Source organism: Chiloscyllium punctatum, chromosome 17 (genome assembly GCF_047496795.1).
Source record: "Chiloscyllium punctatum isolate Juve2018m chromosome 17, sChiPun1.3, whole genome shotgun sequence".
In the NCBI taxonomy this organism is placed as follows: Eukaryota; Metazoa; Chordata; class Chondrichthyes; order Orectolobiformes; family Hemiscylliidae; genus Chiloscyllium; species Chiloscyllium punctatum.
The window spans coordinates 98,050,966-98,063,969 of NC_092755.1; the positions used below are offsets into that span (position 1 = coordinate 98,050,966).

At 40.2% G+C, this 13,004-nt stretch overlaps 1 protein-coding gene across 6 annotated transcripts in view; it reads left to right on the forward strand.

The window, feature by feature from the left end:
- ttc28 (tetratricopeptide repeat domain 28) overlaps positions 1-13,004 on the forward strand; it is a 760,569-nt gene that overhangs the window by 636,283 nt on the left and 111,282 nt on the right. The gene's annotated exons all lie outside the window — the stretch shown is intronic.

The window sequence follows — 13,004 nt, forward strand, 5'->3', positions numbered from 1 at the left end:
GGAACCATGCAGGAGCAATGAGATCAAGGTGTGTGGATAGACAAATCACTAAAGCCTCGTGCAGATGTACAAAAAGTAATCAAAAGGTTTATGGAATTTTGGCCTGTATCTTGAGGAAAATGGAATTATAAAATGAGGAAGTAATGCTTTAATTGTAAGTACCTTAGTCAGAAGCAGCTGGAGGACTGTACCCTGTTCTGGGCACTGAACCTCAGGGAAAACTTAGTGGTCTTTGACAAGGTCCAGTGAAGTTTCACCAGTGTCATTAACTTAGTTAGCTGGATGGCTGGTTTGCAATGCTGAGGGATAACATTGATTCATTTCACACTCAGGCTGAGATTATCATGAAAGGTTCTCCCCCTTGACCTTTCCCCTCACCTGAGGCATGATGACCCTTAGGTTAAACCACCACCATTTGCCTCTTTCTACTGAGAGAGCAGTGCTATGGTCTGTTTAGACAGTGGTGACTTTCTAACCTTAGCAGCATTATAAGGTTGGTAATGTGGATTTTGGATTATGTTAATTTGCATTTGGAAGGTCAGGGGTAATTTCATCGCAGTGTTTAAAGTAATGAAGGAATTTGACAGAGTAGATACTGGAGCTGCCTCCAGTGTGAGAATCCAGAATAAATGACAATATCTTATCAATTGGTATTACTTTCATTTCCAAATCAGAAGGTTGTAGGTTTATACTCAGTCTAGGATTTGAGCACATTATCTCGGCTGGTATGTTGCATTGCCAGAGATGCCATCTTTTAGGTGAAATCCCAAACCCCATCTGCCTCATTCAATAGTTGTAATATATTCAAGGGAATTACTCACAGAACAATAGTGAATCCTCTCAACATTCTTCTCTCAATCAACATTACTAAAAACAGATTAACCAGTATTTCATCGTATTATCTTATGGAAATTGACTGTCACAATGAATTACTACACTTCAGAAATAATTAATTAGTTGTGAAGACATTTAGGGTGTCCTGAGAATGAGATAAGACTCTATATAAACGGTATTCTTCCCTTTTGTCCATTTTGCTGAAGACCTTGCCTTGTATTTTCAGGTCACAATGACTCATTAGAAGACTCTGTTTAGATGGAAATGTTCATTTATAAACAGACAATGTGAAGAATGAAGTTCCAAGAGTTGTGGCAGAGCTTGTTAAAGCTCAGCTAGGAGGTGACTAGTCATGGATGACAGACATCACTAGCTCTTCTTTACCCACATTCTTTAACTTGCCTCAAGATGCTTCATCAATCACTCTGTGTCTTGCAGGATAAATGTAGCTGTTGGTGCTTGAGAGTCGCTGGCTGTGAGACAGGTTGCGGTAAGGTACAAAGTGCTGATATTAGAGCCTTAGGTTCCCTACAGTGCAGAAAGAGGCCATTCGGCCCACTGAGTCTGTACTGACCCTTCGAAGAGCATCCCACCCAGACCGAGCATCCCATTCTGTCCCTCTAATGTCATAATTCGTGTAGTCTCTTGGTGATTAATTGAGGATAAGGTGGTACCATTTCCAAATACTCCTTCAATAAATCACATTGCAACATCAATTGCATTGTATTATACTCTCATTGGTGTTACTTACATTCAGTGTATGGCTATGTGGTTACATATTCAGCAGGATAATGTTACCATATGGTACTAATCATGGGTTCAGGTGGCAACTATAACTTTATTACTTTATACTATCTTGATATTCTTCTACTAATTAATGGCATTGCTTCCTTAACTTAGTAAAAGCTTGTTTGTTTTCCCTTGTCAAATGTGATCAGGGTCACTACTACTGCACTGATCCTGTTAGAGAAAGGCATTCTTGTTCTGCAATAATACACAACAACGTCTTCATTCCAGAAATTCGCGGTCTGGAATACTAATTTTTTTGAAAATGTTTGGAGCATTTGCACAGCCCTGCCGTTTCAATGTTAGGTCACTGCCACAAAGTGGGAAGGCATGGGCCTACAACAGCTTCAGACTCTGTTCCTATTCCTCCCTCTTGGTCAAGTCTTCCTCTCTGTGCTCCTTTCACTCAGTTTCTCTTGACCTCTTTATCTCTCTCATTTGGTTTCTCTCGAAAAAAGTCCATTTTTCTGGTCTCTCTTTTCCTCTTCCTTTATCAGTTTATTTCTCCATTTTGCTCTCTCTTGTTCCTCCCTCTGGCTCTTTCTGGCTTTCACATTTGTTATCATTCTCCTTCTGTCTCTATCTCTTTCACTGTCCCTCCTCCCCTTTTGCAGCAGTGTGGGAAAACATGATCAATTTTGGCTTACAGCATCAGAAAAGGTGGAAATGATGACAAATACAGTATTTGCGTAAGTCTAGCAGTTTTTATTATCACTTGATAACATTACAGCCATTTTTATGTTTCAGCTCAAAATCTGCATCTTCAGTGTTTTCCAGTTCACGCACTTGTGGTTAGGCATTCCTACTGTCATTGCTTTGTCCAGAAAATTCTGAAATGATTCGATCTCAATTACTCCACACCAGCGAGGTTTAGGTGTATTAATATCGTGTATACACACACACACATACATACACACACGCACACACATATACTCACATATACATACACACACGCACACACCACACGCACACACACATATACACACACACACACACACCTTTGACTATTCCATGTAGTTAGACAGTTTCAGTGAACACTGCATGCTTCCAACTGAACAGACATTATCTTGCTAGACTGTCATGCATGCATCCCTGTTGTGAATCAGTTTTTCTTAATTTGTTGTGTGCACAGGTTGGCATGTACATTGCCTCCCTTTGTCTTTTTCTAAACCCTTGTTCTGCAAGTCACATGCCAGTATTGCATTGGTTAACACCATTTCACATGTTGAACAGGATGGAATCAGATGTTTTGCAGGGCTGATTTTCTTATAGCAGGTGCTTAGAGGCAGAGCAGTTTACAGCACAAGTAGGAAGCCAACTAATCCATCTTGCAGTACCGGCTGCTTGCTGGATTATTCATGTGTTTGCCGTGCAAAATGGTAAGGCAACATATCTTTGTAAGTCTCTTCAGTATGTCATCTTTTTTTCCCCATGATCTTGGAAATCTTATGTGTTTCAGAGAGAATATTGACTCTTTCAGCAACTTGCTACCCTTCATGCATTATTCATCCTTTTCAAGAGGTGGGATTGTGTGATCATTCTTGACACACATTCTGTTTCTCTTTCCTCCAAACTCCTCGTGCTGTTCTTCACATGCCTGATCATTGAAGCAAAGCTTTTCTCGCCTCGCATTTTTTTTTCATTTTGTCAAGCATTTATTAATGGAGCAATTGCACAGGGTTCACATGCACTATTACTGGGTTTTAACTGACTGATCAATGCCATTTAGATGTTCTGGCATTGATAACTGACTGCATTCTCCATTGGGTATCCTTGTGTATTTTGTTACAGCACACATACAGTCTTGCAGGTAAATTAAATAGGAAACTCTCAGCTTCTTGTGCATGATTCATTACATAGGACAAAATTAAGTCATATTAATTTAACCCCTTCTTACCAAAAAATCCTGTTAAAACACATTGGCTTAGAAAACTAAGTGTCCAGTAAGTGTTCACAAACCTCCAATTAAATATGCACCTTCTGCTCCCTTGGCAAAGGAGGTCATACTGTTGGCAGGAGTAGTAGCATTCACAATGGAAAATGGTGCTGGGCCACCCTAGCACTTCACCTGCCAGCCTATACAACACAACATGACATTGTCTGGCATGAAAGCCCCCTCACCACCGCAATTTAAAGTCATCAAGTATTTATGGGTTAGTTGCTGGCTTAGTATTCCTGGCGAGTGATATCTGCTGTGTTGACTCATTCTGGAAGTTTCAGTTTGTCTGCAGAGTAGAGGGTTTTGCACCTTTTGCACTGTTAGTCTAACTACAGATACGGCAGAGTGAAAGGAATAGATTGAAGTTCAAGCTGCAGAGGAGAATACTGAACTGGAAACCTTACTGATGGAGGATATTCAAGGAACACCTCAGCTTTGCTGAGAGGCATTGTATGAGGCTTTCATTGAGCTTCCATAACTGTTGCTAGCAGAAAGTGAGGACCGCAGATGCTGGAGATCAGAGTCGAGAGTGTGGTACTGGAAAAGCTCAGCAGATCAGGCAGCATCCAAGGAGCAGGAGAATTGATATTTTGGGCATAAGCCCTTCATCAATTCTCCTACTCCTCGGATGCTACCTGACCTGCTGTGCTTTTTCAGCACTGCACTCTCATAACTGTTGCTGGCAAGGGTGTCATCACCCTCAGAATTTATACTAAAGATATGTACTACTACTTCCATTTGAAAGGAGTAATGCAGGACAAGAAAACACTGCATGATTAATAGGTTTGTTCATGGTGCAAGATGCCACCAAATGCATGAACTTTATTTTATGTGAATGGCTATATCTTTATTAATTGACTGAGTCCACCCTTTCAGCATACAGCTGGTGTATGACCATATGTGGCTCGTCATGCAAGTCTGCTCACTATCCAAGCATTTGTCATGAGTTTTCTATCCTCTGTTGATCTTGGATACCACCTTTGCATTCAAGGGCCAAGTTTCTGTTGCAGGTGGTGACTTTGTTGACATCACAAGCTATTGTGGCCCCAATATACAGGGTAGTGTCCTAAGCCCAAGCACCTTTGTTGCTTTATCAGTAATCGTCCTTACACTCCACATTGTCGATATAACTAGTAACTCCTCAGATGCTGAAGCAGTTTGCAGCAAGACCTGGGCAACTTTCAGCTTTGGCTGAGAAGTGGGAAGTAACATTTACACCGCACAAATGGCAGACAGTTACCAACTCCAAGATGAGAGAATCGTACCCTTGTGGGGAAAACCACTCAGCGTCAGGACTGTGGCCACCCTAACAGCTGGATTTTTGGTGGTCAAACTCTTATTGAGGTTGTGCTCAATGATCTGCTACTTCTCCACAATCATGAAAAGGACACATCAGTGAATGTGGTTTGAAAGTATGGCCGAGAAGATCTTGGACCTTCCGAGCAGGAGGATCATGTAAAAAGAAGAAGTCTTCTCATCTGGGACATGTGAGATCACACCTTGTGATGGTATATATTATTGCTGAAGTTACATTGCAAAAGAATACTTCCCAGTGGTCTAACCAGCTTTGTTCATCCACTGGATATCTCTCTGAGTTAGCCTTCAAGGATAACATGAAAAAAGTGGAATATTTGGAAGACAGCGCACATTCATCAAGGATGGTAGCATATCAGCCACAATGCTAGCAAATCCCGATTAAATGGGTTGGAGGGGTGTGGGAAGAAAGGTTATGATTATTGATGGATTGAAATGGTCAATAATACAGTGAGTATGATGTAGATGATCTATATGATTATGCCCAAAGTTTGTGGGAAGATTTGTAGCTCGGGTGCTTGTTGTTGTGGTTCTGTTCGCCGAGCTGGGAATTTGTGTTGCAGACGTTTCGTCCCCTGTCTAGGTGACATCCTCAGTGCTTGGGAGCCTCCTGTGAAGCGCTTCTGTGATGTTTCTTCTGGCATTTATAGTGGTTTGTCTCTGCCACTTGCGGTTGTCAGTTCCAGCTGTCCGCTGCAGTGGTCGGTATATTGGGTCCAGGTCGATGTGCTTATTGATTGTATCTGTGGATGAGTGCCATGCCTCTAAGAATTCCCTGGCTGTTCTCTGTTGGGCTTGTCCTATAATAGTAGTGTTGTCCCAGTCGAATTCATGTTGCTTGTCATCTGCGTATGTGGCTACTAAGGATAGCTGGTCGTGTCGTTTCGTGGCTAGTTGGTGTTCATGGATGCGGATCGTTAGCTGTCTTCTTGTTTGTCCTATGTAGTGTTTTGTACAGTCCTCGCATGGGATTTTGTACACTACATTGGTTTTGCTCATGCTGGGTATTGGGTCCTTTGTCCTGTTGAGTTGTTGTCTGAGAGTGGATGTTGTGTGCTGTTGTGAGTCCTAGTGGTCGCAGTAGTCTGGCTGTCAGTTCGGAAATGCTCTTGATGTATGGTAGTGTGGCTAGTCCTTTGGAATGTGGCATGTCCTCATTCCCTTAGGCATCTGTTGATGAAATTGCGCGGGTATCCGTTTTGGCAAATACATTGTATATACCGACCACTGCAGCGGACAGCTGGAACTGACAACCGGAAGCGGCAGATTCAAACCACTATAAATGCCGGAGGAAAGCTCACAGAAGCACTTCACAGGAGGCTCCCAAGCACTGAGGATGTCACCTAGACAGGGGACGAAACGTCTGCAAGACAAATTCCCAGCTCGGCGAACAGAACCACAACATGATTATGCCATTCAGACGAGGAGCATGTTATTTGGTTCTGGCAACAAGGAAGAGGGTTAACCTTGTGGATTTTAAAATGCATTGAGTGCATGTTATGCTGCCAAAGTAGCAGTAGTTTTTACACAATGAAAAATGACTTAAATTGTATAAATTTGTATATATAGCATTTTTGATGAATTTGATAAATCTGATTCATTCAAAGAAATCAAGCCATAGAGATTGTTTAGTAATTTACGATTAAAACATCAGTATTAAAGATATTTATACTATCTTTGGAGCTGTGTTTGGGGGGCGGGGGGGGGGGCGGGGGGAGGTGGTGTGTGCTGTGAATAGGTTCTTACTTGACAATTAATTGATGGCAGAATGAAGGCAGAGGGTGGATTTCAATCTATCTAAAATATTATTTCTCATGAAGTTGACCCTATGAAATTTAGTCTTAGAAACCCAAGCTTTACACAAGTATGTACTGTAATTTCAGAAACTTATTGATGGGAGATTAAAATCATGACACCTCATTACTGGGTTGCTGCATTGAAAAGGTGTATGCATTATTTTAAGTATTAATGTACTTACACTAGTGCTGTTAAACATTTATGTAAATAACCTCCTGAACTAACTTTTTCCTGTTCATTGGCAGTGTATGTAATTCCAGACGTCAAGGAAATAAATTGATTAATGACATAACATTTTTAAAACTGTAAACACATTTTTGTGGTTTTTAATGCTAAGTGTACTGCATCAAATTTGATTAATTTAATTTTGATGTTTTTGTATAGAAAGTTTTGTTAAAAAAATCATCTTTTTGTTTCTTTTCACCCTGGATAAAAAATAAAAATAGATAGTGGGTCAGAGTTTTACAGTTTTTAAATGGATATAGTGGGGTATAGATAGATTGCAGATTTGGGCAGAGCAGTGGCACATGGAGTTTAATCAAGACAAAGGTGATACATTTTGGAAGATCAAAATCAGGTATGAATTATACCATAATTGGCAGAACTCTTAGGAGCATTGACATACACAGGGTCTTTGGACATACAAGTCCAAAGTTCTCACAGGTGGATAAACTGGTCAAGGATGCATACAATACATGTTGTTTTTGTTTTTGTTGTTTTCATTGGAGAAAAGAAGGTTTAGGGGTGACTTGATAGAGGTGTACAAGATGATTAGGGGGTTAGATAGGGTTGACAGTGAGAACCTTTTTCCACGTATGGAGTCAGCTATTACAAGGGGGCATAGCTTTAAATTAAGGGGGGGTAGATATAGGACTGATGTTAGGGGTAGGTTCTTCACTCAGCGAGTCGTAAGTTCATGGAATGCCCTGCCAGTAGCAGTGGTGGACTCTCCCTCTTTATGGGTAATTAAGCGGGCATTGGATAGGTATATGGAGGATAGTGGGTTAGTGTAGGTTAGGTGGGCTTTGATCGGCGCAACATCGAGGGCCAAAGGGCCTGTACTGCGCTGTATTCTTCTATGTTCTATGTTCTATGTTCTAATACACTTGCCTTCATCGATCGAGGCATTGAATATAAAAGTTGGCAATCTTTAGTTAGGTTATATTCGTAATATTGTATGTAGTTCTGGTTGCCACACACTACCAGAAGGATGTAGATGTTTTGGAAAGGATGCAAAGAAGTTCACCAGGATATCGCCTGGTCTAGAGGATTTTAGGTATGAGGAGAGGTTGGATAAACTCGGATTGTTTTCACTCAAAAGACAGAGACTGAGTGGTGACCTGATAGAGGTCTACAAATTTATAAGAGGCATTGATAGGATGGATGGCCAGGGGCTTTTTCCAAAGTGGAAAGGCCATCTTAGAAAGGATACAGGTTCATGATGAGATGGGATAAGTTTAGGGCTGAAGTGCGGGGAAAAGTTTTCACGCAGAGGGTAGTGGGTGCCTGGGATGCACTGCTGGTGGAGGTGGAGGAAGCAGGCACGTTAGCAACGTCTAAGGCATATCTTGATAGATACATAAATGGAAGGCCGTCAGAGGAATAGAAACTGCATTTGGGCAATAAGTGGAGATTCTAAATCATGATGAAGAATCGACACAGGCTTGGTGAGCCAGAGTGGTTGTTTCTGTGCTGTATTGATCTTTGTTCTTAATGAAAGTGGGGCATTTCATCTGCATCTCCTTATGTGTTTATTAGAATACATCTTTGTATACTTTAGAGTCCTTCGTACTCACAAAGTGCACTTAGCAGATTCGTGACAGATAACTTGCAGATTTATTGACCATTTGTCAGAACGAGACAGTTCAATGCATGGTGCAAAATGACTGACCAATGCAACCACTGCCACAGTTACAGTTCTAGATGCTTAAATGTTTGCATAGCTTTAACCTTCACTATGGAACAAAAATGTTTACCATTTTTAACAGGCCTAGGCACTTCTGGCAGTCACATTTTCTTTCTGACTATGATCGTTCTCTGGCAACAGTGAATATGCATTTCGTTCATTAGGGTTAAGGTGCCAATGCATAGTATCCTTTCTGTGGTGAGTGCATCTTCTTTGGTTCTTGGGCTTGTGGAATTATCCAGTTCAAGTCAATGGGACTAGTTTGTGTTGACCTACTATGCCACTGACTAATTATATATGTATTCACATTATGCGTGGAACTCACCTATGTATTCAGTTAGTCAAACTCTGTGAAAGCGGTGGTGGAGCACTGCAGTTGCCCTTAACAGTCTTGGGTGAAGGAACAGAAAGCAGTGCAAGGATCTTGTACCTAATTGCTACTTAACAACCCCTGATGAAAAGTGTGTACATCTGGTTAGGAAAGGTTTAGCTACTTCTGTAATTGAATGGCCATCCAAGACTGAATAGGCTTACTGGTAAGAAAATGATCATATTTGTAAAGTACCAGAGGAAGGCCAATACTATTATACTCTAGTGTGCAAAAGAGGAGCAAATTAGGACAAGAATGTAAATAGAAAATCTGCACAGAACGCTCATGAAAAGTTTTACAAATATTGAAAGTAGCATGAATTAGTATTGGGCATTTGAATCTCCATTTCATTTTGAGTGAATTTTATTTTTGAGGGAGCACAAATGAGACTGTTATAGCTTCCAGTTAATAAAGTGCCCTTTCAATGTCAGCGACGTGCCAGTTGTATTGTAACGGAGAGCCAAGCTTGAGTGGAATGCTCCCTTTCAGCTACTTCTCGTTGTGTTATTTTGCTTTCTTTCGCTGTTAGAGAAGGAAGGCTGTTCACTTCCTCTCATTCTCTGGCTGTCACTCTGACAAATGGCTGTTTGTTTTGTCATGTAAACCATGTAAAAGTTTGGATGCAGAGCTGAAGCCAGAGTTGTGACCTGCTGAAAAATAGTCAAATGGAGAAACAGAAATTTTGAGCACTTTCCCAGTTTTCCACAGGCATTAACCTTCCTAAATAGTATTTCTAAACCTGTTTTCACAGGCAGGTGAATGATATCAGGCACAGCCCTTATGTAAATTTAAAGAAGGGTAGAGGTGGTGACAAAGGATCATTGTTTCTGTTTTGGTTTATAATACACTATCAACACAGATCCACACTGAAGTATATGAGAATTTCATGGCTATAACGTAAAAGGAAGGCCTCATAGGCAATTTTTTCTCTGTAAGTCTGCAGAATCAGTTCCATTGACTCAGCCTTTTATTGCCATGTTGTTCTGTATTATAATGTATGCAGATTTTGATAAGCAATATCCAGTGCATTTGTTGTGTGTTCATCAAGTGGTTAACTACCATCCTTGCTTGCTTTTGATGTGGTGGGTGCCTGTTTTCATCAAGTTTACTACCTATTATTCCAAAGCAATTGTTTCTTTGTATATCTTAGATTTTTTTCAAAATCATTAAGGAATCAAGGTCCCTGTGGCAGGAAATCACAAAATCTGGAAACCGCACGGATTATGAGGTAGTGGCAAACTTAGCTTGTAAAAGCCAATAGATTACAGCGGCAAGAGAACAATGCAGATAATGTGATATTAAAGTCATTTTTATACAAAGTAATGTTAAAGTAAAGCATGGATCATGATCAGTTTTGCAAAGATTAGCACCAAACTCACAAGAGTGCTCCTCCCTCAATGAATCAATGGGAAACAGTGCTTCTGTTTTCCAGAGTTGTCACTGCTAAGGCTTCTAAATAAGACAATAATTGTTTCTTCCATTCATCTTATTCTATAACTGTTCGTGCTTTTTGCTTGTTACCAGGTCCTCATTTCTCTTTTCTTTTCTCATCTTACTCTCCTCTCTGTTCCATCTTTCAACTTCATGATTAGTCTATTTAGGTCTGCCTCAGCTTTGAAAGATAAATGTGCATCCATCCTTCATTCAAGCAGTGGAGCTGCTACCTGCCATTTCATCACCAATAACTTCGGTAACTCATTCCTTGATACTTCATTGCCCTCTACTGGAATGATCTTCCCATTCTTACAGTAATGCTTGATAAATGCATTTTTTCCCAGTTCTATGGACTTCACCATCATTATACAGGAGGATAATTTTTCCCTTCAGTGTTTTTTTTTCCCTGAACACTCCTTTCGTGTAGGTAGTGGCTCATAATGATGTGACCTTTTGGCACTTTATCCAACTGGTTGCTCGTTCTCTGTGAGTTGCAGTGAGAAAATCGATAAAATCAGGAAAACATCAAGGCTAACATGACTCTGTGTCTATTTGATATTCAGACAAACCCACAGGATAGGGTACTGATTAAGATACTCGTTAAAGCACCGTTCCAATAGAATTGTTAATTCACTGAGACAGATATGACCCATTGGATTTAATTCAGCTGTAAATGTATCTGTATCTCTGTCCCTTTGCTGTTTGTATTGACCCCATACTGCCAACCAAGGCTAGGAGAATTGTTTCAATTGACAAATAAATAAGCAGTGCCAAATTGGATACAGTTCAAAAATTCATTCCTAATTTATTTCTCTAAATATTTTGGCTAAGTTTTGCAAAACACTCTTTTCCTTAAACCCCCTCAAGCTATCATGTGGGGTACTTTTTTGTTTAGCTGACCTGATTCCAAAAAAGATTTCGCAAGCATAAAAGCAGCTCTGTTGAACATTTTAAAGATCTTGGAGAATGAAGAGTACATATGGAGCTCTGTGAACAATGGTGTTTTGATTGCAAACCACATTTTTAAACACCTACCAGAATCACAGAGCTGTTATGACAAAGAAGGAGGCCATTTGACCCATCATGTTTGTACTGGTTCTATTACTAATTCCAAATTGCCTTCCTTTCTCCCATATCGCTGAATGTCATTTTTTTTCTAAATATTCATCCAATGCCCAAATCACTTGAGTTGTTCTTAAGAGAAGAAAGATTTTGCAGCTCATCATTCAATGGAAGGAGTGACTGGTATCAGATAACAAAGGGGAGATGTTGTGTTGCCTTGACATTAAAGATCGTTGGCCATTCTGTCAACAAACTCATCAGCATCCCTGTCAAGTCCTGGGTTAAGTGTGACTGCCTTCAGAAATTCAATAGATGTTGCTGACAAACCTTTCCTAGTCGAGTGATATTTCATCCCTTGGATGTTCTGCCCAATTGTGAATCATATGGGCCCCGCAGATTTTAACCACAAAATGACAGAATGAGGCTGTTTCGAAATTTATTGTTGATGGTGTCAGCACCATGGAGAGGCTTGCATTTCACTACAATCATCTAAGTTCTTACTTATTTTAATTAGTTGTGGCAGAGTGCTTTCCTTGAGAAATCTAACATACTCCTTACCATTCAGCTCAGAGATTCAAGGAGTTAAACTACATGAGGAAGAACCCAAAAACTCCTTTATCTTTCTTAAGCTTACATGAGAAACAATGCCATCAGTCAGTTTAAAATATTGTGGGTAAAGAAGTTGACATATAACTTCAGGATATGTTAGTAGATAGGGGGATATATGTATGAGCTGTTGCTGACAGCTCAGGACCGCACTATACACTTTGGGATGTCATAACAGCGATGAGAAAAATAATGTACATCCAAAGTTAGTGAGAGTAGAGCTGAAAGGCCAGTGTATGCCTCAAAGTACTTGGGGGAAAAAAATCATTTGCCAGCCTGAGATATTTGGATGGATTGCAGAATATTGTATACAAAATACGTATTCGCATGTATCGTGTGAGTCGTGCAGAAAGGTAATTGTTATAACCAGGTGAGGATAGGTGAATTAAGCCCTTTTTTAAAGCCCCTCAATTATTCAAAGCAATTATTTTTAATTCTTTGTTTTTGGCATGCAGCTATATCACACTTCAATTAAAACATTGTTCTCGTCAAAATTGACGAACCAATTAAAAGGTTTTCTTCTGACAAAAAAAATTTTGTTTACTGACGCTGAAAGAAATAATAAATTACATCAAACAGGTATAAAGTGTATAAAGGAGAGTGTGTCCAGCATAGAAGGAAAGTCAAGGAGGTGTAGATTTTTTATAAAATGTCCTTGAGGTGTTATATCTGAACTTGCAACCATGGTTGTTTAATGGATGTGTTATATCCTCAGCAGTGGCTCCATCTATAAATATCCTTGAGTGTTTCAGTGAAGAGATGTTTCTCTAATTTGTTTACTCACAAGGTGTTGTTCCTCAATAGGCTGAAGCAAACAGGAAGGAGGAGGGGAGAGATTAGATTACTTACAGTGTGGAAACAGGCCCTTCGGCCCAACAAGTCCACACCGCCCCGCCGAAGCGCAACACACCCATACCCCTACATCAACTCCTACCTAACACTACGGGCAATTTAGC